Genomic DNA, 26,240 nt, shown 5'->3' with positions numbered 1-26,240 from the left:
ACTCTGGCTTTTATCTGCAGAGGGAGGCAAGCCAAATTAGCCAGCAGAGCCCCGCTCCCAGAGCTGGGTGATCTTCACTCACGTGCCTTCACGTAGGAATCTTGCATCAGGAACTCAAAACGTCTGCGGCTACTGCAGAAAATTCTGCCCATTGCTCATAACTGTAGTGTAGGTTGGCATCTCTGGCCTCATAAGGATAAACTGGTTTTACTTCTCACCTGAGCCTCCCAAAAGCAGCAGAGCATTAGGCTGCCTTTCCTCTGGTTGCTCCGAAGGCAAGTACAAAATGTCAAGTTACAATGTACGCACAGACTGCATATGCTGCTGATCGCGCTATGGAAAGCTGCGCCGTTCCATGGGTGATTGTTCGGAAAACAGCCCGTTTGTGTCTCTGGGAACAAGCATTTTTTTGTAAGGAGAAAAAGGCGTTGCATCTCTGGAGTTAAATGAGGAGGTCTGTTGTTCTCCACAGAAACTGGAGTGCGTCGCTGTGCCTGGTGGGTGTCGGAGCGCCCGCGTTTGGGTTTTGGTGATTTCCCTTTTCCCCACCTCCTGTTCTCAGAGAGGATCAAGGAGGAGGGACGGTGACCTCATGGCGCAATTATGCGATCTGCTGGAGGCCAGGTATCCAAATACAGCGCAGCTGCGAAGCGGGGACCTCGCCGTGGCTGGGGGGCCTGGGCCTCCTGGCTCTAATGAGATCGCTGACCTTCTCCTGCCACTTCTTCTGCAGCTGCTTTGATTCACGAGGTTTGTTGTGGCCGTGGCCCGCCTCGCGGTTTGGCAAGCTGCCGTAGGAAATGCTGCATCTGCAGGCAGGCGCTGGGAGCTGGCCTCGGAGACCCAGCGCAGGTGAGGACGTCCGGAGCCTGCCAGCCTCTTGCCATCCCAACAGAGCCTACTTGCCTTTGTCCAGGGGTATGCAAGCATTACCATCCTCCCTGATTTTTTTTCCCAGGAAATAAGGAGAAGGTTATCTGTTCTCCGGTGAAATAAAGCAGCGCCTTCCAAGCAATCCTGTTGTGACGCTTGAACTCAGGGCTCAGCTGCAGCAAAGTCACATATGGAAAGAATAAGAGAAAAATAGCACGCCTACAGTCTGAGGCATATTTGGGCCTCCAAGTCCTGAAGTCTCGTTCAGACTTTGCATTCTTTGCTCTAATTGCTGCACTTCACTCCTGCTTCCCTCTACTTTTCCAACAGTATTTTTGTTTTCCTTGCCCCCTGCAGCAGCAGGCTTTCTTAGTCCTCTTCCCTTCCTACCTGCGTATTTGTTCTCTTCAAATGTCCTGTAAACCATTAAAAACAATAGAAAACTTGGTGATAGGTGTGCAAACAGGGCCCTGTGAAGCTGTCTTGATGTGTGCCAAGAAGGAATATAAGGCGAGCCGGGTTCTTTCTTGAAAAAGGGGATTTGCAGAGTGGAAATGTCACATCCATAATCACTTTCATGTGGTGGAACTGCTGCTACCCACCACTGAAATAACAGAGCATCTGTTAAAAAATGCAGGTTTGGTTTTGCTTAAATCCAGCAGGTTGCACTCACTTCAAGAAATATTAGACCCTTGTTTAAAAACAGGAGTGCAACTGCTCTGATGCCATAAATGTATTAAAAGCAAATGTATGCTCGGCCCAGGTTCAGAGTCCCACAACGGAACCCTGTTCGGTGCTTGTCTATGTGAATTTGCTCGGGGCGCAAGGAGAGAATACGAAGCGTGCGTGCCGGTATATGGGTTTGTGTTGGGACAGGGCTATTGGGGCGGCGAGGGAGACCCCTTAGCAAGCAGGGTACTCTCATAATTGATGAGAACTCTTCTGGAGATCAATCTGAAAAAAAATCACGGTTAAGGACTGGAAAAGGGAGACAGGGACGACTCTCTCCTAATAACCAAGCAAAGTGTCGGCAGTTTTTGTTATACTCTGTCAATCCCGTGTCCTGATCTACTTCTGCCAGGTCTGCTACTTTCAAGCATCCAGAGATCCTTGAAGAGTTGCCCTAATATGGGACGAGAAAGTGTCCTTTTGCTGTTGTCTCATGCTTTAAACAGCAAAGGCAATTTGGCAGAGGGGGAAATGGTGATTCCAAGGCAATTCTGGGAATTCTTGTACTGCCAGGTGGAAAAATAGGTTAGATGTGCTGCTGCTGTATGTAGTTCATGCTAATAAAAGAAAATAAACTTTGCATGCAAAGATGAGCTGAAAATGCAAAATTAAGTAGAGCACTAATTTTAAGTCTCCGATTAACTTTGTCCTCCGCTTGGAAAAAGTCCTACCAGCTTTGAGCTCTAGATCGCTCAGCTAGTGAAGTGAATGTGGTCACATCTTAAACTAACAGACTGGAGTTTTATATCTTACTCTTGGGATAGTCTTTCCTCAGATCCTGTATTTGAGAAGCATCCAAAAAGCTCAGACTTCCCTAACTTGGAAATACTGTGAGAGGAGAACTCGGGGCTTTCGCTGGGAACCACAAGAATTGTATTTCTGGTAGCTCTGCAGCTAGTTCCAGCCACGTCAGCAAGTAAAGACTTGTCTATATTTTGTTTTTCCCCCTTAAGCTGGCAGTGCGGAATGACCATTTTCCCTTTTTCCTTCTCCTTTTCTTTTTAAAGCCCTAAGTTGAGCATTTTCTTTCTGCTCTGGCTGAAAGTTTGGGCTACTTCGTATTTCATCCCAGGTGGTTGGCTCTGTTCAAATGTCCTCGTGAGTCCGAGTGATCTTTAACTCAGCATGAACCTCCAACATTTGGGGGGGAGAAGGGGGAAGTAACTGAGATACCATACCTCACCCTGCATGTTTTGAGCAATTGCAAAGATGTTGGTGGAGCCAGAGTTTTAAAGAGGTCCCTGGGGCAGAATAAAATGTGAAGGAGCTGGTGAGGTAGTCTCAAAGCGTTGCCAACTCTTTGAAAGAAACACACATGTGCGTGCATGTGTCCACATAAGATGTTTTTAATTTTGGAGGGATGACGGGTCCTAAATAAAGCCTGCTGGATTTGCACCCCATTGATAGTATGGTGAGCTCAGATGGCTAAATTTAGTCATCCAGACTGAACAATCTTGGATTCTAAGACTGCATCCGTCTCTGTCCAGGAACTCATTGCATGCCTCTATGGTTGCTGTTGAATCATCTGTAGGCTGACAAGATAAGGCTACTATAGAATTGCCATATACTGCCGGCAGGCACCAGGCAGCTGCAGTGGATTTTGTTTTTTAAATGAAGCAAAAAAATCTACCTGGGTAACCTGGGTAGGGGTTCTCTTTTTCCTACTCAAAAACAAAACCAAAAAACCAGTAAAGGATCATTTATGTAGTGGGGCTATTTTACAGGAAGGGACAAAACATAAAGGAATCTTTCGGTCAAAAGCTCAGGATCATAACCAAGTATTTTGACTTCAGAGTGATTTTTTTTTTGAGGGCCTAAGGCCTACATAAATAGCGTCTATCCTCACCTTCGCTCATTACTCTAGTATTAAGTCTTTCTAGTACAGTCTTCAAGCAAAGACCAAAATTATCTCCTTGGATAAGGAGATAATACATGTCTGTTCCTGAAAAGACTAATAAATGCAGCACGTCTTAAATGTTCAGTCAGTTTGAAATATAGCGGATTATTCCTTCTCTGTCATTTCTAAGAAGAAGTGGAAGTGACATTTTTAAGTCTGCCTGAAACTGGAAGGGCACGTGAGAAATGCACAGAAGCTGAGATGTGCATAAGTCATTAATGAGGGCAAAGCGGGTTACGATCTCTGCACGTCTTTCCCTTGCCAGCCTGCAACGAGGTGTCTCTATTAAGCGTGTGGCCTGGCCCCTGAGGATGTCTTGGAAATTCAGTGGCTCCACTGTGTGTCTCCAGTTTCCTCTGCTGAGGCTTTCACTCCGACTCTGGGTACGCACCAAGAGAACTCGCTATTTCTTGGGTATGTTGTAAAAAAAAACCAAACTACATTGGACAGGTCCCAGGCCGGAGAATCTGAGATTGTGCTCACAGAGGAATGACAAACATCAAGACAGGATGTCCTTCTTCCTCTTCTTTGAAATAAATACACTTTAAAAATAAACAGTCTTTGGGGTGCAAGCAAGACAGCGTCCTCCAGGATGCTGCAAACAGCAGCTCCTTGTAACCAGCATTAACATGAATGAAAAACGTTTATCACCACTTCACCTTTTTGAGCTTCAGCAAAAACTATGAGCGCAAATGGGCTGAGGGTTTCCCTACCTAGGACCTTGCATCACTTGCCATGTTTCTGGAATGCACACATTGCACAAATGCCCCCCTGCCTGGGTTCGGGGATGCAGGGTACCTGTTGGCATTCAGCTGGATATTGCAGCCAACTGGTGGCCACGTGGCTCGTCGGGGAACAAGAGGCATCTGAGTTTGAATCCGAGACTCCTCGGATGTGCAGAGTCTGCGAGATACTTCTCCCCAAATGATGCGAGATTCAAGTGAAAATGCAGGCAGGAAAGGGAGCCTGTCCTGAGAGCGGGGGCGAGGGGTTTGGGGGGGATGCACTTACGCATTCAGCACTTTGGTGGTTAATCCCCCAAGATCCACTGAACGGATGGCTGCTGCTTTGGGTGTTAACAAAGTCTTCTGGTAGTAGAGGTGGGGCTGTGAACGCCTCCAAGCGCCTTCTCAGTGTCTGAAAAAAGGCAACTAGATCAGTTCACATATTCCTCAAAATAAGATCTCAGCCCTCAATCATTGCTAATTTAAGGAGGTTTGGGCCAATCTGTAATCCTCCCACCTCCAGGAGTACCACCCTGCAATAGCAACAGTTCTGCTGCACGTTCTGGCTCCAAAACTGGGGACATATTTTAGTTGAAAAGTTAGGCATTATTTACTGTTTCTTGCTATGCAAATGTCTTACTTAGAAGTGAGCTCAAAAGACTAGCATGGAACAAAGGCAAGTCTGCACTGATATTCTGGGACGGAGGGAAGGAAGACGAGGGAAGTCACAGAAAAGCCCCCTTTGCATCTTCCAAGTGCAGGAGCAGTCCTCTCCCTAAGGGAAGAGGAGCATATTCCCTGGAAACCAGCTAGTTTTCAGTAAAATCCAAGGGACAACAAATGTGTCTGTAATTCTGATGTGAATTAGCAAATGTATCTAAATGTTGGGATCTGTAGCCTCTTAAATTGACATAAAGCTTTGTTGTTTTCACCTGGATTTTTACCATGAATTAGCTAATTCAGACTAAACCCCAAAATTTTACCTCCTAGAGGAAAGATCAGTAAATTTCTATTAATTTATTTTGGTATTACATGCTGTGGGACTCCTAAGGCATCGGACAGAGAATAATATGTTTTTGGCACATGAATGTGGTTTCTTTTCCACTTGAGACTTCAAGCCATAGTCCAGCCCAGGTGCCTTAAATAAGCAGCCTGTAGTTTATTCCACTATAATTAACATAAGCTTTGATTTAAATGACACTTTTAAAAGTCAGAGACTGGATTTCAAGTTGAATACAGAATACAGTTTCTGCCCACGTTGCTGTTTTGGTCCTTTTCTGTTGCCATCCTGCCATCCACCCTGAAATCACTCAGAATATGGAAAGCACCTGCTGGAAAACAAAGTTCCTGCCTTGCAGAACAGGTCTGGTTTTTTGTTTTTATTTAAGGGTTTCTAACATTTGGCATTGCATTTTTTTTTCCTTTCCATTTCAATATGAGCCAAGGAGAGGGACTAGGAGGAAAAATATCTGGAGTATTTTGATCTTTGTGGCTTTATATGGACTTCATAAGCTTTGTTTGTTCTACTGCCAAGCTTCCTTTGTGTTTAAATAGATAACAGACCAAAAAAAACCCCCCACCAAACCCAAAGCATTCCCTTTCTTTTCCAATTAATTCTTTTAAACCCGTGCTCCTAGACAGGGCTTGTGACCTAAGTACTTCTGACTTATTTTTTCCCCTTTTCAAAACAATTGCCCAAGGCGCAGACAGGGCTCCAGGCTCTCCCAATTTATGAAAGAATCTTGAAAAAAGGCTCCGAGAGTGTCTTTGGGAGAAGGTAGTTGTAAATACGACGTGTGAAAACAGCCTCCTGTACCTTTAGAGAAGAAGCAGGGCGGTAGGTAGCACCACCGCTTACGGACTTCCTTCCTCTTTGGGTTCTGCAGGCTATTTATGGAGAAAGAAGAAATAGCAAATTTCACAGGGGACTATCGCTGTGTTGTGTAAAATGCATGTTGATTGCTAGTTTACTAGTGAGAGCTGATATCTGCTATCGCTATTTTGAGAGGCTTTGCATTTGAAGAAGAGAATTTACCCAATCAAACCCACCTCGATTTTACTGCCTGTTGAAGTAAATAAGGCTGAATGTCTTTGAAACAGAAGATGAGTTGGGTGGATGAATCATGGGCAATCATCAATACAAAGTTGGGTTTTTTTTTTACATTTAAAAATGTTTTTAATGAAAATAACACAGAGTTAAGGATGCTGTGGTGACAGAGTTTTTTCTTTAGCTTTTTAAGATTTTTATCACCCAACCAGCTGTTTAGGACAACACATTTGTGTGGTCAGAAAGTTGTATGTTAGCCAACAGCACAAACGGATGCTACTATGATCAGTAGTAGAAAGCCAGAATTATATGAATTACTCATCTGGGTTATATTTCTGTGGAGGTTGGTCATTCGATATACACTTCCATAGTCTCTAAGACTGGCTGTCCGTATTAGACAGATTAGATTAACGCTCCAAATGGGAAAGTAGAAGATAGACTTGGACAAGCTTAATGAGTTCCCCTTTCTTGAGGCTATTTTATACCAGTCCCTGAAGGGAAAGAAAGGAGTAGGACCTTCAAGAGGTCTAGCAGACTGCATGCTGTATATCATCTCTGGCAAGACGTAAGCTTATTTGTTTTATTTCCCAGGTATATTATTCCTGTGGAGCAGTGGTGGAATCCATGGAAAGAGGCCTGATTTTATCACCAGGTTTTCCAAACAACTACTACCCAGGGACACACTGTGTTTGGCAATTTTTCATTCCCATGAGAACCCATCTTATCTTGGAAATTTTTGACTTTGACATTTTTGAGAGCTCCAGTGAAACTCCAGCCCCCTGGGATGGCTTTTCAGCCCCTGCAGAAACAGGAAATGAGAACATGCCTTCTCTTGAGGAAAACCTGGACTTCGCTCTCCGTACTACAAAACCCCCTCTCCAGACCTGGATATCGAAGGTGGCTCAGAATCTGAGCAGCACAGGAGATCAGTCAAAGGACCTTGCTAGTCACCTGGATGAACTTCCAGGAACCGCCTCAAAAAAAGTTGAAGCCAAACAAGCAACTGAAGAAAACCAGTCGAAGCAGATGAAGGAACCCAAAGCCATTAGCAAGGCTCAACCAGAAGAACCACCATTCCCTGTGGCTGGTAGTGCCAGAGCAGGGAGGCAAAATACCAGTGGCCTGGAAACAGAAGACGACTTGCAAGGGGAAATCTTCCTTGCCCACCTAGCTACTAGTGAGAGAGATGAAGTTACGGTAGAGCGCTGGACTCTTCCCACAACAGTATTGCCTGTGGAAATCTCCTCCAGCCCGCAGTCAGCAGTGGACGTCTGCCCCCATGATGTATTATACGTTTCCGATCTCATCACGTTTTCCTCTCGCTTCTGTGGACCAAATTCACCTTTAAACAAGACCATGGTCTTTGGTTCATCTCTGGAAATGGTTGAGGTTATCATGGAACTGATCACCACCACAGACCGGGGCCGAGGCTTTGCAATGCTCTTCGAATACAAGAACATCACCGACCCTAACACTGTAGATGCTGTGAGGCAGGAGAGAAAGGAAAACACGATGCTGCTGGCAATTTTAACAGGGATCGCTTTCTTTGCACTCGCTTTGCTCTCTGCCCTCTGCATAGCTCGCAGGTAAGGTGATGCATACCTGAGCCTTTGAAGCATGCGATATTACCCACGCAGGAAAAAGACCAGAAAACGACGTTACGTTTCCTTCCCTCTGCTAATGCTTGCTGTCCTTTAAATGCAGTAAAGCGCGTGGATACGGAGGAGATCAACGCCAGTCACTACTCCTGCCCTAGGCTCCTCAGTTTTCTTTCCTAGTTCTATAGCTCCTGTGCCTCCAATTTATTTTCTTTTTCCTGCAGAAACACCTGAAGGGTGAGGACTTTCTTGGGCATTCTTTTGTTTCAATGGCAGTGGTGCCTTTGACCCTCAGTTCTGGGACACTAACTGGCCAGCGGGCAAATGCAGAACAGAAAGATCGTCCTTCCCCAAGTCTCCCGAGCAGGCTGAGCTGAGAGCCGCTGCGTCTTTCCATGGCGATTCCACGCTTCGACTCTAACTATCACTAACGCTCTGCAGAAAAGTAAATAATAACAGAAGTATTGCCACTTAGAATTAAGATTATGTAATATTTTCCAGTCTGTAGCATGTTTTATCCAAGAGACTGTGCAGACATTTTAATTCCAATGCACTTCGTGCATTAAGCAGTCATCTGCACGTCCCTCTGAATGCTAGGGAAGAGCAGAGAGCCACGCCGCAGTGCCTGTACTGTCCCCAAACCTCATCCGAAGTGACACAGTCAAGTGAGCTGATGGTCAGGCTGGGCTGCTGATTCCCAGGTCCTGATGCTAACTAGTCAAATGGCTAAAACCGGCCAGTGACAAAAGCGTTCCTCTCCAGTCAGTTCCTGTATTTCATGTATTTCTTTTCTCTATATCTGTCAGGAGAAAGCTTCTCCACCCCCCAGCATATGTTTGCATTTTTCTCACTAGCTCCCTAGTGAAAACATTTTTGTAGAAACAGTGATTTATTTTTTTTCCTTCCAACAAATTCAAAACAGAGCCCGAGCTCCCCAGGTTTTTGTCAAAACAAACAGTATTTTTCAGATGTTTGGACTTCACTGAAAACATCAGGTAAACTGAAACAAACACGGTCCCTTGCAGGGCTCCGCCGTGCTGAGCGGGTATTAGGGGTAGCGTTCATCTCCCAGGGGCAGCAGCTGGGCCCCTTCCGCTTCCTGCGGCCCCTGCCTGCTCTGCTGTGCATCCCCCAGCCCCGAAGGTCTCCGATTGCCCAGCCCCTCCTGGTCGCTGAGGCTGGTTTGATAGGGGAACTTTGTTCTTCTTGTCCTTTTGGAGGCTGCATTTCTAGCTCTTGCTGAATAAATACAAAATATAGGCCATCGTACTGGCTATACGAGAACGTGGGCAAGGTGGTGAAGCTTGAATATAATCTCTCTTGCTGTATATAGAAATTCCTGCTTTCAGGGTCTGAGCTTTTCATAGTTGTAAGAGTTAAACTTGCATGTGTTACATGTAACTAACCTTTTTCCTTTTTAAAGAGCTTGCAGAACACTAATTTAGACCACAATTTTTTGCTAGCTCTAAAGGAAAACGTCTGGTGGAAAATGTCTTCCAGATACCAAATACTTTATTTTTATACCCTTGCCAATCTTCAAAAGAGACAGAAACATGCTTGCTTCGCTCTGGCAGCAGTCTGGGCTGATACACATGTTGAGTAGGCTGTTCTTGCTCCATTACCCCTATTTAATGTCACTGTAACTAGCCATGAAGCCGAGGAGGATTCCAACCAAAAAGTACACCAGCAATCTGAGATTTCACTGGCTGAAGTTTACTCTGCGCAGCCTGTTTAGAAAGTCAGGCCATGCCGCTCACATGCACGATTTGGCTTTTTGCTTGCCAGATGTTTACAAAATAAAGTAACATTCTGCTGTTGCTGCCCAACAGAGAAAGACTGAACGCATTTTTTTCCCCCCACACAGATGTTTGTATGTTCTGGTCGCTGCAAATACGTCCTACCGGGGTCCTGCGGTGCAGGACCGGGATTAGACTCACTTCTTTTAACCCTGGCATTTATGCCTTCTCATTGCTCTACGACTTTTTTTAAAGGAAGATATACCTCAGTCAGCTATCGACTGTATATAGAGAGAGACTGTCCCTAGTCCTTTAGCCTCCGGAAAGGTCGGTTACTGTCCCAGCTGCCTATATTCCCCGCACGCTATTCCAGGGAGGCCTTGATGACAATGCTTTACTTCTTGTCAGACTTACAGCATTTAAGTGAGGTCTGACACGTGTGGAAACGATGCCGTGACCTGTGCTGAGTAACCTCACTTGTATTGCACTGGAAGAGCCTTTTTTCCCCTCTTTACTGCACTAACTGCTTCGAGGGTATTGGGCTCTGGCCCCGGAACCGCCGGCGCTGGTCGGAGCTCGCCTACGCTTCCCGGCTGTGGGGTTTTTAATGCAGCTCAGGATAAGACTGCAGAGGCCATTAAGCACATTTAAACTTCTTTTGGTTTGAGCCCACAAAACTCTATTTTATGCTTTTTGCCCTAAATAAGGGCTTGAAATCAGGTGTCAAATGTGTATTAGCCACAGCCTGTCCTCGCCGCAGAAAATGTCAGGGCTGCGAGGGGTGGGCTGGGGGGGGAAATGAAGATGCTTCAACAACGCAGCACGCTCGGAAATGGGACCAGCTCTCGGAGGCACGATAACGCCCGCCCTGGCTGGAGCGGGCCATTGCAAAGGATGTTTGCTCTTGGCCTCGTAAACTCGCCTTCCACTTTCTTTTCTCTTCGTACTTTACTCGTTCCTCTGGTACCAGCTTTAGCTGCGTTTTTTTCCCATTTCTATCTGCTGCTCTTGCTCAGCTAAAAGTAGCAGGCTCTGCCTTGCCAGGGGTGGAAACGGCCCGGGAAGGGCTTGGCACCTCCTGCCACTCCAATGCACCAAGTCGTCAGCAGAGTCTGCTCGGGCTCATTGCATTCAGCCAGGGCAGAGCTCTCTGGGGAAACTCCAAGTCTCTGCCACACTGCAGCTTTTGTTTGCTGTTTGGCGAGGGAATGAAAGCTTCAGTTGTTAGTTGGCCAATAATTCTAATTACTTTTGGCCATGAGGCCTGGCTCGAGTAATGGGGTATTTCTTATTTTCTTTCCCAAGCCCCAAGAACAACAGACACGTCCACCTTATTTAATTTTAATCCTGTCCAATGCAGTCAGACTTTTGCTCGATGGTTGCAACCCATGGATTGCAACTGCATTTTACATCTGCATAGCCTGCCAACGACCTGTTTCCAATTACAACCCCCTACGCGTACAGCTATTTCGTCAAGTCGTCGTGTGCTGCCCTGCCAGTCACTGCCTGCAGCCCCATCGTCACCTGGGGGTGATACTGCTCCGTCGTCATAGAACGCCCTCCTAGAGAATCCTAGTCACTTCTGGGCTGAAACCAGACCTTTCCTCTGCCATCCCTGTGCTAGGCACAACCCAGAAATCCCTCCCTGCCCGTTGTAGCCGTGTCCTCCGTTTCTGCCCATCTACACATCAGGCTGGTTTAGTTAGAGACCCAAGACAGCTAGACCTAGCTGGAGCTGCCTGCTGGGGAGCACAGGACAATTTTCACAAAGCTTCCAACAGACTTGAATTCTTTTGTTTACTTGAGAAGTTTGAAGCAACTTTAAAAAAAAAAAAAAATTACAGCTTCTTTTAAATGATGGAAACTGGTGTATTTGCACGTTGGCTGTGTATCCATGAGCTGCGCACTGATCTAAATCGCTGGTCTCCTTGGTGGCGAGGTACTGCGGCGTGCCACGGGAGATGCAGTCCAACTGGAGAACGAGCTAAAGAAAGACTAAGATCCCCAGTCCTGCAAACTAGCACATCTCTCCAGGCACTGTGGCAGCAGCTCCGAATAGAAGGAAAAAAAAAAATCTCCAGTTTCCACCAAAATTGTTGGCCGAATCTAGAAACTCTTACCCTTTGTCTGTGTTGGTTTTTAAACAGTAAATCAAATTGTTCAGTGGAAATCAGACACTCAATACCCAAAGCGTGATGAGGGAAGAAAAAGTTAAAATGGGGATATTTCAGCCAGTTACCATTTTTTAATCCTAATTTAAACTTTGGGAAGAACAGCACTCTTCCTTCTCTTATTCCTCCTTATTCTACCATACTCGCACAGAAAACTTGTCTGTGCCGGAGGCACCTTACTCTCCCTTTGGTTCGTTCTGCCAAGCTGCAGTGTGGATTTCAAGGTAGTTACAGTGCCTGCTAAATATTGTAGAGGACAACTATAAAGAATGGCAAGGAAGGGAGCCAAATGGATGTACGGTATTTCAGTTTCTTAATGCAGAACTTGCTCTGTCTATCCTAGTTTATCATAACTGTCAGCTGCTGAGACTTTTAAAATGGATATTTCATCTATTCAGCTTCGTCCCAGAGAATATGAACATCTTCTAAATGGGACGGCTGTATACAAGAATCTGAGGAACACATTTTTATTTGTGTTTCTGAGAACTTGAACCTTTTGTTTGTTAAGTCATCCTAAAAGCTCAACTAACAAACCCAAAAGCGAGACCATCCAGATAACTAACAAGTCTGGGTTGCCAACGCCTGATGTTCAGTGTGGAAGAAATATGTGCTAAGTTGTGTTTTCTTAGAGGAGAACGTTTCCTTTGTGCTCTTTAATCCCTGGGTGGAAATATTTTAACACATTTGCTTGTAACATACCAGTTATTTGAAACAAGACTATTTCATAGGAATATATCAGTCTTGATTAAATTTTTGTCATGGGTTTTGGCAGGAAAGACCTGGGAGGAGGGGAAGAGATTAAAAAAATGAATGCAATGTGGAGAAAGCAGGGCATTACACATAGTTCTCCCGCCGTCTACCTGAATGCCTTGACCACCACGCTAATTCATTATTTTGGGGCGTGATTTGCCAGGTCACTCCGGCTGAAGTGGTTGAGGTACCCAGGAAGACCTTCTGGTGTGCGTGGGGGGAATATTTACATACACATGTTCCACTCTGAAGTATTTCCTACTTGGTTTGATCTTGCTCGGTAAGGCAACGCCACTCCTACTTGGAAGCCTTTCCCTGCTCCCCTTCCTGATCAGTGCAGTTCCCTGCTTGAGCCCCGAGTTCCCCCCAGGAAGCCCAAGTGGTGGCCGATGCCGTTGTGCCTCCTGGAGTAACAGCTATCCCTCCGGACCTCTTCTGGATTAAACTCTCAAGTGGAACTCGCTCTCCTCTTTTTCTGTAGCCTTCTCTGTATTCACTAGGAACGGCGCTGGGGGCACATCACGGGGGCTTTTTCCTCCCTCAATTCACTTGTCAGTCAATGAGCATTTTTTGAGATCCAATGATATGGTGAAGGAATGAAACCCCCCACGTCTGAGATGGAGCAGACGCCGGCTCCCACCCAGCCTCATCAGGTGGCCTCCGAGCCCCCATTCTTAGAAACAAAAAGTAATGAAATGGTGACTGAAAACTTGAAGTCTTGGCTTCAACACATCACTACCAAAAAAAAACCTTGTATGGAGGAGATTAAATGCCTTAAAACAAACCAACCCCTCCAACAAGAAGAGGAAAAACGCCAGCCAACAGCACAGATAGTAGGGAAACCAGTGACGTGGTTCCCATCCTATCTGGTCAGTGCCTTAATGCTCCCGTGTCTCCCTGCACTGTCCCATGGGGAACTGCCGTACGCAGAGACAAAACACGCTTGCTTCAGTCATTATCACGTTCATTACTGCCAGCCTTTCTCTGTCACATCTTCACATCTTATTCATCCAAAAGTAAATAACACTAGTTGTTTCATCATCTTAGTTTTAGTAAAAATGTGGAAAAATGCTTAAGAACATGCTTTAGTCTCCCTTCAGCCAAGAGGCGTGTTTACCCAGTAATCATCTGCCGTAGCGCTGTCATTTAGTGAAACGTTCATACCAACGAGCAACTTCGGATGCTCTCTGCTTGCTGAATGCAATCCAGCACGCAGCACTGGTTACGCAGATGAAATATTCTGTCTAACAGGGTCAGAACGATGTCACTGCCCCGACCAACGGCAGGATTTCAGTCCCGCTATTCAGTTACTGAGGCGAAGGAGCAGCCGGCGGGGGGGAGCCCGGTGGGACTTGGCAGAGGTCTGAACTCTGTTCCTGCTTTTGCAGTGATCATGGGCAGAAGATGACAGGTCCTTCTCTCCTTCAGCTGACTTTCCACCACATGAGCATAGCGTTTTCTCCCCTGGCCTACAGGCCTTGTTGCCCTGAGTCTTGGCAAGTATTTTGGATGCTCCTGTAGGCAGGAGAGCTCATAACCTGCTGGGTCCCCCTCGCAGGATGAGCACGGCCGAGACCTTCCCTTCTGTGGATCTTTAACTCACTCGTGGGCTTGTCGTTGTTGTTGCTGTCTCTCCTTTCCAGGCAGAGAACGTGCCCCAAAAGGAGCTCATCCAACGCATGCAGTGACCAGGAGGTTAGTGCTAATGGCTTCAGCAATTTCTGTTTCTCTCTTTCATATTGGCTGTTGCACTGTTTATCTGACGATGTTTACTGGGGCATGTTCTGAGTTGTAGACCGGGATCCAGAACTCCGCCGTCGATATCAATGAGCTCCAGCTGGTGGTGCCAAGCCGGGAGAATGAAAACAACAACCACTCTGTCAGCCGGGAGCAGGCGGGTAAGCACGGGGCAGCGGTGGGAGCGGGTCAGGGCACCCCGGAGCCCCCGGCCAGTTAATCAGATCGTTTCTTCCTTGCGGTCCTCCTCGCTGTCTCGCCCGTGCACAGCTGGAGAGCCACTTCACGGCAGAAAGCCTTCGTTGTGGGAACCATTCCTTGCTGCTCTCCCCCCGCGCCGGCAGGGTAATTCCCCTGGCAAGGAGCACGCACAGCTCCAGGATGCTGCCAACAAAAGCTGCCGTAGCACATGGCATTGCGGAGACACTGGGTTAGCAGAGCAAATGTGTCGGGTTCAGGCTGCTACAAACAACTTCTAAAGATCCATAAATCGTGGAAGAGTTTCACCTGCCCTGTGCCTAACCGGGGCTGGAAGGGATGGGTTTTACAATGCTTACGTCGGCTTTGGACAGCTTTGACTCCTGGAGCTAACTTCTTCTGAAGAGCTTTATGGACAAGCCTGCTTTAGATGACATTTACTTCACAGCGTGTTTCGAGAACAAGAGAGCCCCAGCCGAGCCGCAGATGGAGTCGCTCGCTGCAATTCTGAGTCACAGCACATGAATTGCATCAGTGCCCCTTTTGGTCGGTGAAGGCCGAGAGGGAGCTGCTTCGTGACGTGCTGCTACGCACCGTCGGTTTCCCGTTAAACCATCAGCCATTACGCACAGCCCTCAAGGATCTCCTCCTGAGAAGCTAATGCTGTACTCCCAACCATGACAGTTTCCCATCTCCTTCTTTGGAAAAGTCATCGAGGAGGTTGTGGCCAGAGCTCTCCTGGCCTGGACCAGATGGACAGGCCCTGGGGACGCACGCACCCCGGGGCAGTCCCTGGGGCGTAAGGCTGCCCGTAGGAGCAGCATCGCTAGGGTTTAAGCCGAAAGCACGGCTCCCAGTACTAACAGGGATGAGTAAATACAAATAAAGAGTGAGGCGAGCAAATCTGCAAGTTTCTGACCTGCAGCACAGCCTTGTGCGTTTCGCATGAGGGATTTCAGTTTGGGTCTGTCTTTATTAGAAAGCAGACCCAAGGGTGTGCCTCCCCTCCCCTTTGGTTTTGTTTTTAAAAGCTTGCAGTTTCAGGAGAGCAAACTGTTGGCTTGACTTTTGTTCTGGCTGGTGCGACGGAGAGCCACAGCCTGCTCTAGATTGTCTGGGGGGAGAGGGAGGAGGGCTTGTCATGGAGGAGGTGGGAACAGATGTTCCGGACTCTCGCAAGCAGTCTCTGCTGGTTTTCTTCTTTCCTCAGTCACTTCCTGCGGAGGCAGCACGGAACGGTCTCCTCAGGACACCGACCCAGATGTGCCCTCCTCCACATCTGCAGTGACCACCGAGACCGGGAGCGATGAAGTGTTTATCATTTCCGCCGGACCTGGGGCCAGCGGGCTGAGCTTTACCACCTACAGAATACAGGTAGGAATGCTCTTGGGCATCTCCAGCAAGCCACGGGACGTCCCTCTTGGGCAGCGCTCGTCACAGCTGACCATTTGTGCTTCCTGCCCACTTTGCAAGGAAGGCAGAGCCTGAGCCAGGCGGTTCTCCTAACCCTCGGGCTGAGCTGCCAGCAACCGACGCGGGCCGCGATCCCCCGCGCCAGTATCTTCCCAGCTTTGAGAAGAGCGAGTGCAGAAGTCTGCCTGGGACCTGACGGGTCTGCAGGTGCGTGCAGAGGTCTGCGGGCAGGCGGGAGGAGCAGCCCTCGGAGATACGTTAACTGGCAAAGGCGATGTGCCATTAGAAACGTCACCCGTAGCAAGGGAAGGGCCTGGGAGTCAGAGCTGCTCCTGCCCACCGCTGCCCAGCGGTCAGGGAAGTTACTCGGCCCCTCAGCTTGTCAGGAAGCTATTTAACTGTCCCACAGGCTGGTGGGGAAGTAAACACTGTACGCTCCAAAAAGTCAAGCGCTGCAAGTGAAAGCACCGGGGTCCTTTCAAATACACACACAGAAGCCTGAATCAGTGCAGCGAGTTCTCTCGTTTCAGCTCTTTCCCCTGCACTCCTGGTCAATTAGTTGTTCAGAAACAGAGGATAGCGCTGAACTCTCAGGTCTGGCTGCCTCCTCTTCAACCGTGAGCGTAGTGCCCGACGGAGCACATCCGGTACGCGTCAACATTAAAGCCTTTCCCAGGTCAATACTCTCCTCTCCACTGCCCTCTCTCTTTTTCCCACCAGCGGAGAAACCCCCAGCCAAGGAACTCACGTGCCCCAGGACAGCCTGTGTAACGCTTCTGTCACAGCTTACGAAACAAAAGCGTTCTGTATCCCTGCACTTGATTAGGAAGCTCGCCAGCAGGCCAGGCCGGTCAGGATTTTCCTACGCTAGTGTAAGACGCGTGCTAAGCTTTTCCTCCAGTCGGCCACAGATTAACAGAAAGAGGGGAAAGAAAAGAACAGCTCTGGTGCCTTCCCTTGCGCAAACACCTTTTCTCCTGCGGAGCAGGGCACTGTGGGCTGCACCAGTGCCAAACTGGGACCCTTGAACGCCTGCACCCTGGGTCCTTCTTCCCAGTGCAGAGAGCTTCACCTGCCGGCAGCCCCGGACAAAACCAGCCGGGACAGGAGGGAAGCCCCTTTTCCTTCCTCTCTTCCCCGCTCTAGTCAGAACGAACAAATACACTTAAAGAAAAGCATTTCTGTTCTGCCATCCCTTCTGTGAGCAATCTATCAGAGGAGATTTATACATGAAAAAATAAAATACTTAGTGTTAAAACAGCTCTAAGTGAAGGTAACTCAAGAATTAAAGTGATTTACCACGTTATTAACTCGGGAGGCATCTCCTTCTCCGGGATGGCCATGCTGCACACAAGGCAGTCAACGCTCTCCGCCACGTCCCTCGAGAGCCGGAGACCTACCCAGGCAGGGCCAGAGGGCCTCTCTAAAAGCACCGGGGCTTTCCCCGCAGCTGAAGCCTATCCCCTCCAAGGCGGGCGGAAAGCGAGCCCAGCAGGCTAATTACAAACCTGCTCCAAGGGGATCGCTTCAGGCCGCTTGAATTACTCAGGGTTACTGGGTGTTAGAAATAAGCATGTTTACAGCTTCATTTCCCAATGGATATTTTTAGGGTGTAAAATGCAGCTGGCCAGCCAGCTCCTGCCTTCAGCCTCTGAGCCCCGCGGCGGGAACGGAGCGTGGCTTTTGTGGACCAGCACTAGGCAAGTAGGACGGGTCGCCCACTGGAGCGTAGCCCCTTTCTTGGCAGGAGCTAAGCAGTTATCCTCATGTGAAAGGACGTGTGAAATCCTGAGCCTTTTCGGTACGGTAAATAATGCCATCAGGCTCACCTCACCCAAGATGCTCCACTAGACAAAGCAAGCTGTAAGGAGCTTTCGTTAAAAAACTTACCCGGATCTTTTCACTGAGAAATGGTGGCTGGCCACTTGGTCTCGTGCCCCCGGTAAGCGTGAGCCTCAGCTCTGCTGGGCAGGAGCCGGTGATAAACTGGCTTTTGCTTTTTAGCTTTTAAAACCCATTTGAGGAGTCAATCCCCTGTCAGGAGGCGAGAGCCGGGAGAGCAAACACACGTCTCTGCGTGGGCTAGTGCCCGGAAACGCAGGGCAGGGTGGCTTTGCGATGGCTTCTGAGGTGTGCTCCAGGAGCGCCGTGGCTTTCCAGGTCCCCTTCGGTTCGAGTCATCGTTTAGCCTTCGGCTGACTATCGGTTCGAGTCATCGTTTAGCCTTCGGCTGACTATCACTATGACCTCTGACTTCTGTTCAGACATCACAAGTTTCAGATGCAAAGGGTGGAGTACAGAGTATTCTCCTGGAGGTTTAAGAAACATTTTTTGCTAAAACATTTTCAAAAATCTAGAAAACACATTATTAATCTTTGTAGTTACTTCCAGTATATCTCTCTCAAAACCAGTGGCTAGCTTTTACACCAGTTTGGAGGTACTTATTAGAATCTATTAGAATATTAGAATAATAAATCCTAAGACAGCCTAAAAAGGCTTCTGAGGAGAAGCCAGCTGGCTTATAAGTTTATAAATAAAGATTGTGACTTTAATCAAATCTGAGACTAAGAGCTTAATATTGAAACAAACTTATCCAGAGCCTGAAGCCTCTCCCAGCTTCCTGCTGAGCTTTTGTTTCTGCTGTAGTAGCTCATTTCTCGCCTCTCTGCCCGTCCATTTCCAATGGGACATTTTAACTAAATAGTTTCTGTGATTTGCAGAAACTTGAGAGATTCAGTTTCTCAGAAATAACAAATGTCGAGTTTCTGGTTTCTCAGGACTTTTACATCCAGGACACTCCGGGATTTATTTCAGACCCTCTTTAAGGACTATGTAAACTTTGGGAATGTGGATTTTGCATTCTTCTCATGACAACTGTATTCGCACAGCTGAAAATGAAAAAGACATAGAGTTGTGGAACAGGAGGCTCATATAAATAACAGGTGAAGTAGTAGTAAGAATGAAAGGAGATTCATAGGACAGTCAGGGATTCTTTGACTTTGCTGGCTCTAAACCCACATCAATATTAAGGACAAAAATTGTGATTTTAAATGCAACATCAGAACGTATAAAGTAAGTATGGAAGAGATCTTTAGAAGTCGTCTAACGTTCATTCCCACGTCAGATCAACTCTGCTTATACACAGAGCTGGTGACAACGGTTTAATGTGGTCTCACCTTCCGATGATGCCGATTTTACACCTTGTTCTATGGCTAAAGCACGTTTTCCACCTGAAAAGCATTTCTTATGTGAAATGAAAATCTCCTTGGCTCCAGTCTGGGTCTTGTGCTTCTTGTTCTATTCACGACAGACACCGAGAACAGATTATTCCCTTTCTCTTTGTTTTTAATTCTTTTTATTTTCTTAATTCTTCCCTACCATAGGATGAAGTCTTCCCTCCTGAATCAAGCATTTTTGAGACTTCTGATTCTCTCGTTGCTTGCTTCTGGATTTCTTTCAGTGGGCCCCATCCCCCTGGAAGTTTTGTTTCCCCAGACAGACACATCTTGGAGCCTTCCAAGAGCCAAGCAGAGTGGAAGAATTATGTTTCACACAGTGAAGTTTACTACTCTGATCTGTCAGATGTCTCCAGTAAAATAAAGCTGTAGATATTTGATGTATTTGGTTAGTGAGAGTGGTAGGACTTTGTTTCTTATGTAACTGAAATTTCCCAGGTCAGCGTTAAACCCGACACGGGGGAAGCAAGGTAAAACTTGCATCCAGGGAAGCCCGCGAGCTTCAGGCAGCACGCTGGCAGAGCACCGAGAAGCTGCATTCCTGTGTCTTGTCCTGAGAAGGGAACCACTGAAGAAATCCGTCTCTTGCACTAGCAGCGTATTTGTAAAGTGTTTTAAAAACCCTTTGATGCGAGATGTTGTAAACGATCTTTATTTACTCTTTTCAGGACAAAAACCTAAAAAGAAGTGTCACGAGCCCAGCCTCTGTGTCTGACTGGCTGACTTCTAATCACACAGCTGCGGGAGCAGATGCTGTGGAGAAGGGGAACGTCCAGCTGGAAAATCACTGTCCCAGACAACGCACGTGGAGTGCCCGCACTTTCCACGACTTCCTGGCCCCAATACCACAGCTACAGAAAAAATGGTGTAGCTGGACCACCAACAGTCCCTTCACAAAGCTGGTTGACAACAGCGTAAGTCCTGCAAGGAGGGGAGGACGTGGTGGTCGGGCTGTGCCCCAGTACCCCCAGCTGCTCGCTGACGGGACACGTTTTCCCCTTGGCCTACTGCTTTGCCTCTCCAGCCTGCAACGTGACACATATCTCAGTCCCTCTTGCTCGGTATATGGGAAACTCTTTTGCCTAACTATATTGTCGTTTATTCAGGCTTTCCTGCAGTGCTAAGAAGCTGTATTTCCCAGCAGTTAGCACCTGGTTAAGAAATGATCCCCGGTCCAGAAAAAACATTTAAAAATGCCTTCAGACTAGATTGTCTCATTGAATGTTCTGACGTCTCTCTTTTTTCCCCTGGTTATGCCTTAAATTTATTTTAATCGATGTATTACTGCTGCATTGCGAGGAACCCGTAGGTGCGGGAGGGGTATCTAGGTCTCACTGACTGTAATTATCAAAGCAAGACCTTGTTAGAAAGCTAATAGAGGATGTTTCTTCTTTTTTAAGGTAACAACATAGGTTTTTGCTAAAGAATGCATCTCACCTCTAATATAACCAGGAATTTTAACTTTTAGTTCCCATGGGATGAAAGTTTCTCAAGATGATAGCTGCTTTTCATGGCATGTCTACTGATGTATTACTATTTTGTGCAGGGTTTTCCTACAGCTGCAAGATCCCAGGGTGTCCCAACCAGAAAGGTAATCTCAGCCACTGAGATAGAGGCAGCATCAGGGACCGTTTACTCCGATTCGTCTGCCAGTAATGCCTCGTACCCCCTCACTCTGTCTGCACAAAGGCAGCGGAAGCTGAGCTCCTGCAATTTGAAGAGATCCAGGTTTGGGAACCCTTATTTTGGATTTTTAGCCAGTTCCCCTGACAGCAAACATGTGAGGTCCTTGGATCCCTCGAGACATCTAGGGGCGGCATCTCCAGTTAACAGCCAAAGCCCCAAAAATCTTCTAGAGAGCTCCAACCCGCTGAAAATCAACTTGGGCAATGGTTCGAAAACAAAGGAGCTTATGGTAGAAACAGATAAGAACAAACCAGTTTTTGTTATTTCTGAAGAGGGGGATGATCAGCAGCCTCTGGTCCTAGCAGAACATCTCAGTCAATGTGGAGATCATCTGTCAGAGCAAAACGCTGTGTATGCTCCCGCGGGGCCAGCTAAACAGCCGGTGGTGCCGGCGGTTGAGGGGAACGGTTCCGCCAGCTTCACGTCAAGTCTCCCCCTTTGGGCCAAATCCCCTGGTTTATACAAAGGCCACGTGAAGGCCCCTAGCTCTTCCAGGGACCCGCCGAGCTCGTCAGCCGTAGCTGCTAACGCTACTGAGCCCTCCCAGAACGGTGATGGCCTAGCTGCTCCTGCGCTATGCCAAGCTTCAGTCCAGTGATGCCCCCAGAAAGACTGAAACATCAGTTCACAAAAACAGAGGCAACAAGGGCGTGATCAGAGCGGAAGCCGTGCCAGGTAGTTGAGCGTGGCAGTCATAGATGGGTGCAACTTTAAGAGCGGTCTTTGCCTCCCGCCCGCTGGGATTGAGGTTATGAGGATACATACCACAGCACAGCACAAATGCCGTCTTCCCTTGTGCTCGCTAACCTCATCTCTGTTCTTCTGCATGAATTTTTGATGTGGTTTGTACAAGAAAGCATCCTCTGAAAAGGTACTTCGGAATGCAGAAAACCTTTCTGGAATGAGAAATGAAAGTCACCTGAGATGGTCACATCGTGGCTTATAGCTGAAACGTAAATCAGCCCTCTGTCCCTGTGTGCGTGTGAGTCTTTCTGTTGGGAGCTAGGAGTTAAATTCTGTTTATAGCTAAGCCTGTACAATCCAAGCCTTGCCAAGCCAAGGGTAAGAATTCAATTGTGCATGTTTGCGTACAGTTTTGTAAACTTAATTTTAAGCGTTTCATAACTTCTGCACTCTAGCGCAAAGTTTACCAAGCATTAGCATCTCTAATATTAAAGGCCATGGTTATCTCATATCCTAACTCTTTAGAGAAGTGTACAGACAAGCTGAGCAACCCCATACTGGATGCTAGGTCTATAAACGTCTGACGTAGCTTTATCTTTGTTAGATCCACGGAGGCTTAAAACACCTCAGTCCACTACATTAAGTGACTCCTCATGGCAACAGGAGCATGTATACAAAAACACTGAAATACCGGGAATAGTCTTCAGCATCCAACACTTGGATATTTGCAGCTGCTCTGATCCTATATCCACCAGCTATTTATTGCTGGTAACGCACATTGACTAGAGAACTATTTCCCTTCCTTTAGCAGGCAAGACTTAAAAGACAAAATTAAGTGGGGCAAACTTTGAGTGCTCGCTTTCTTTAGAAAGGAACTACTAAGGGCTGTGCCTCCCCGATTAAAAGCCGGGGCATTCAGTGGAACGCTGAACCAAAGGGCAGCCTGCTAGTCCTCTTGCCTTTAATAACCCCATCAGTATTTTAATCGCCTCCTGGTGATATTTCCCTACCTTTGCAAGAGACGCCTGCATGCTCAGCCCACAACTTGGAATTAATTTGCGTTCTTAAATGAAAGAAATTCCCTATGAAGCTGTATTTTGCAGCTGACACAGCACGTTGTTTTAAAGCAATAATATGTCAAAAACAGGTGTCAGAAGGAAATCTTCCATACAAGTCTTCCCCTATATTAGCTACAGCGTGCATCGAGTTATCTTAATCCTTCTATGTGAAGGCATTTAAGTCTGATTCCTGAAATATTTAACTGAATTATTTATGATTTCACCTGCTATCACAGCTTCCATTTGCCACCTATTAATGTCTGAGACATGCAACACAAGATTGTAGGTTTTGCCTTATATTTTGTGCGTGTGTTTACGTGTCTACGTAGACATAGAAGCCTTGCACCCGGTACCAGGGGAAGCAAAACCATGCGTGTCCCTTGGCAGTTGGCTCGAACACGAACAGCAGACGAGGCTCCGCGTTTGTTATTACCAGACTGTGTTGAGTAGTTTTGAAGCACAGAAGTCTGGCTCCAAGTTGGCTTTTTTTGTTGTCGTCGTTTTTTTTTTTTAAATTAACGCTACATGATTCAAAGGGAAGAGTTAATATATTTATGATTTCAGAAAATATTTAGAAGTCTTCAGTACTCTAATAATAACTTCCACTGCATTAAATCCATATACATTGTAATTCAGAGCCAATGTTCTGTTGCTTATTGAATTTCTAAAGATTGAAGTATTAAAACCTACTTTTGAAAAGTACCTGTGTTCAGTTATTGACAACAGCTACAGCTGAAGGGCTGGGAAAAGTGGCTTTTCCGATCAAAGCGTGTTCAGCTGTTCATTTCTACAAGGTAGGGGCACATTTTGCTGAAGGACGAAGCTGTACGGGCCCCGCCGGGCGCAGCAGTGCGGCGCGTGGCGTACGCCAGCACCGCAGCCTCCGCGCGGTTCCTGCCGTGGGAAGCGCACAGAAGCTGCCGCCTCGCTCAGCCAGCAACACCCGCGGGTGAGAGCCTGGGGGATCTCTCCTCGGGGACCTAGCGAGAACACGAGCGGGGTGGTTGGTTACCGCCTCCCTGCCTAACCAAAGAGCAGATTTTTCTAAACCTGCGCAGAATTTGGATTTCCTCTCACATACTGCTTATCTTAACGCTGTACCTCTTCCATCATTGCCTGCTGTAGCACTGTATAGCCGATTACACGAGACGCTAAATCAGCTATCGTATGTCCGGCGCGGACTATATACGTATACATATGTTGAGAGAGGCCCTCGTCTTGAAGAATACGCAATATTGAACAACGCTGCTTATTCTCAGAACAGAGGCGGCTGATACACCCAACTATTCGAAGGTGATGTCTTCTGCCACGGGACGATGCTGAAGCCGAACGCCTACCCGGTACCCAGGGACATCCCCTCGCTCTGGGTCAGCCCCCAAGAGCCAGGAGTACAACATGTGGGAGACTTAAGCTCCCCCTTGCCTTTTGAAGTTCCTGGGGTTTTTTTTAGGCAGATCACTAAAATTAACTGCTAAAGAGGTATTTGTGTTTTATTTTGTACCTTCAAAGAATTCATAAAATATCTTCCTCCTCTTACAGCTAAAGGAACGGTTTCAAAGTTTTCCTCTGCTTCCACCCATGCTCTTCAAAAAAGTCATAGCGCAAATTTAAGAAATGCTGAAAGCTCCGGGTGGAATAAAGTGCTCTAATGCTCTCAGCTGTAAACAGTGACTAGGATTAGTTTTTAAACGGTATTACTTATGGCATTTATTTCGTTCCTAACAGCTCTATGACTTCCGAGAGCTATGCTGCCACTTTTTAACGACAGAAAACCTCACAACTCGTGCACGGGCTCGGGATTCAGTTTCACCTTTGGGGTAATGCAGCCGGTTTACTGCGCTATTTTGCATTCTGTAACTAAGCAGCAAATGGGATAAGCATGCTAAACACTCACTGAAGAGGAGGAAAATAATTTCAAATCACAATTGCATGGGAAAAAATGTCCAAAAGTGTTATGGAGCTCACAAACAGAAGGAGTATTCTTTTCAGTAAAGCTGGATTTGAATAACGGTCACTTTCTTTTTTTAAATTAATTATTCTGGAATATACTAGGCAATCCCTCTAGCCAATGCGTTAGGTAGATTGAATAGGACAAAAATACACGGGCATCCCCTATTTTTTCATTGTTGAAACAGAGCTTCAAAATAAAAGCTTGGAGCTATGCAAGCTGACGAGAATCCTGTGTGCGAGGTTTCTTACAGCAAAATGGTTGAGAATGGAGGCTCAATGGGAAAACTATCCCAAAGCTTTAACATGCAGCTAATGCAGCCTGACTTTGAGCATTCAGCAAGAAAATCCATTTGTAACTTCTTAGCAGAAACATGAACTGAGGTTTCCTTTCAGAAATCTAACTTTTCTTTAAGCGCAGTTGGTTACAAAGCACGCGACTCAACTGTTTGGGATTCTTTTTCCCCCCCATGAGAAGGGCACATGAGCCATAACCAAACACATTTGACTCAAATAGTCCAGTCAGTTACTAGATTTTATTCTAAACAATTAAAGATTAATTTGGATTGCAAGGAAAAAAAAAAACCAGATAAGTCCTAAGCCAACACTTACCTAACGAAAGCAAGCAACTGAAACTCAGCAGCACTGAAAAGAATACCCGGCAGAGACCAAATATAGCTTCAACATACATTCATGGTCTGTCTAGAAATGTCTTTGATGTTAAACCTCATATGGCACACTTAGCATTTTTTATAATTCATTTCCTATGGAAACTAATGAGCTTAAGGGTGAAATTACCTCATTGAAAGTCAAAATGGTGAAGTGTGAAGAAAAGAGGGATGACCTGAAAAGCAGATTTAGAAGCAATCTTTGCATATTAAGCATTGCTGTGGGAAATAGTATAATTAGTTTTCTTCAGAAGTTATTCCTTGGAATTGTGTAAGTGGTATTTCAGCTCCCAAACATCATGCAGAAAGAATGTTAGACAAAATAGGTGGAAAAAATGCAAAATCCCCACACATTCTTTTTAAAATCAAGAGATCCTTTTCCTAACTTCCAGTCACACAGTGACTGTTGGTTTATTTTTAGAGGGCAGACTGTACAGAATAAGGCCCCCTTCCAGCAGAAATTTCTAAGAGGCCATAAGAAACCAGATTTTCAGAGCATACTTTAGAATTGAGCATTCTCTTCTCAAACGCCTAACTCCTTTCACTTGAATCAACTTGCTTCCCTAAGCTCTTGCTGTAGGCTAAGCCATCTGCACGACAGTTCTACTGAAGGCTAGAAATTGATACAAAATGGATGTATTTTGTTTGCAGAATGAATGAGCTAATGATGGGTCTTTTGAGTGTCAAATCCCAAGATTGTTCTATTACATACAAGGAAAAGGGTATCAGAGCTTGAACACAAATTATCCTACGCAGTTGCCGATTCAAATACTTGAGACACACTGAGGGCTCTCGGATCAACGCTGACTGCTGAGATCAGTACGCTGTCAGCTATTCCAGCTGCAAAAGGCCACACTGTATTCTCTCTCTCACACAATGCTACCATCTTTATTCTTTACGGAGGAAGTGCTCGGAAGAGCTTATGCTGTGCCACAACTGATCGCTTGATAGGGCACAAATCCAAAATCAGCAGCTTCCTCAAACTAGTTACAAGTCGTTTGTAGAAACCACTTAAATCTACCGGTGCAAGTGCAGGGCAAGCCAAAACCGTTACACCTTTTAAGGTCTGTCAGCTTCTCTTTATGGC

General features: G+C 46.5%; 1 long non-coding RNA gene across 1 annotated transcript; it reads left to right on the top strand.

The window, feature by feature from the left end:
- The first annotated feature begins 14,341 nt into the window (after nt 1-14,341).
- On the top strand, nt 14,342-19,941 carry LOC142416493 (uncharacterized). Its single transcript, XR_012777729.1, has 3 exons — nt 14,342-14,424; nt 15,672-15,835; nt 19,779-19,941. It is a non-coding gene; the product is annotated as an uncharacterized LOC142416493 (long non-coding RNA).
- The last annotated feature ends 6,299 nt before the right edge of the window (nt 19,942-26,240 follow it).

The sequence above is a fragment of the Mycteria americana genome, chromosome 13 (genome assembly GCF_035582795.1).
Source record: "Mycteria americana isolate JAX WOST 10 ecotype Jacksonville Zoo and Gardens chromosome 13, USCA_MyAme_1.0, whole genome shotgun sequence".
In the NCBI taxonomy this organism is placed as follows: Eukaryota; Metazoa; Chordata; class Aves; order Ciconiiformes; family Ciconiidae; genus Mycteria; species Mycteria americana.
Note: the sequence above shows the minus strand (reverse complement) of the source record. Positions and strands in the feature narration are given on the sequence as shown.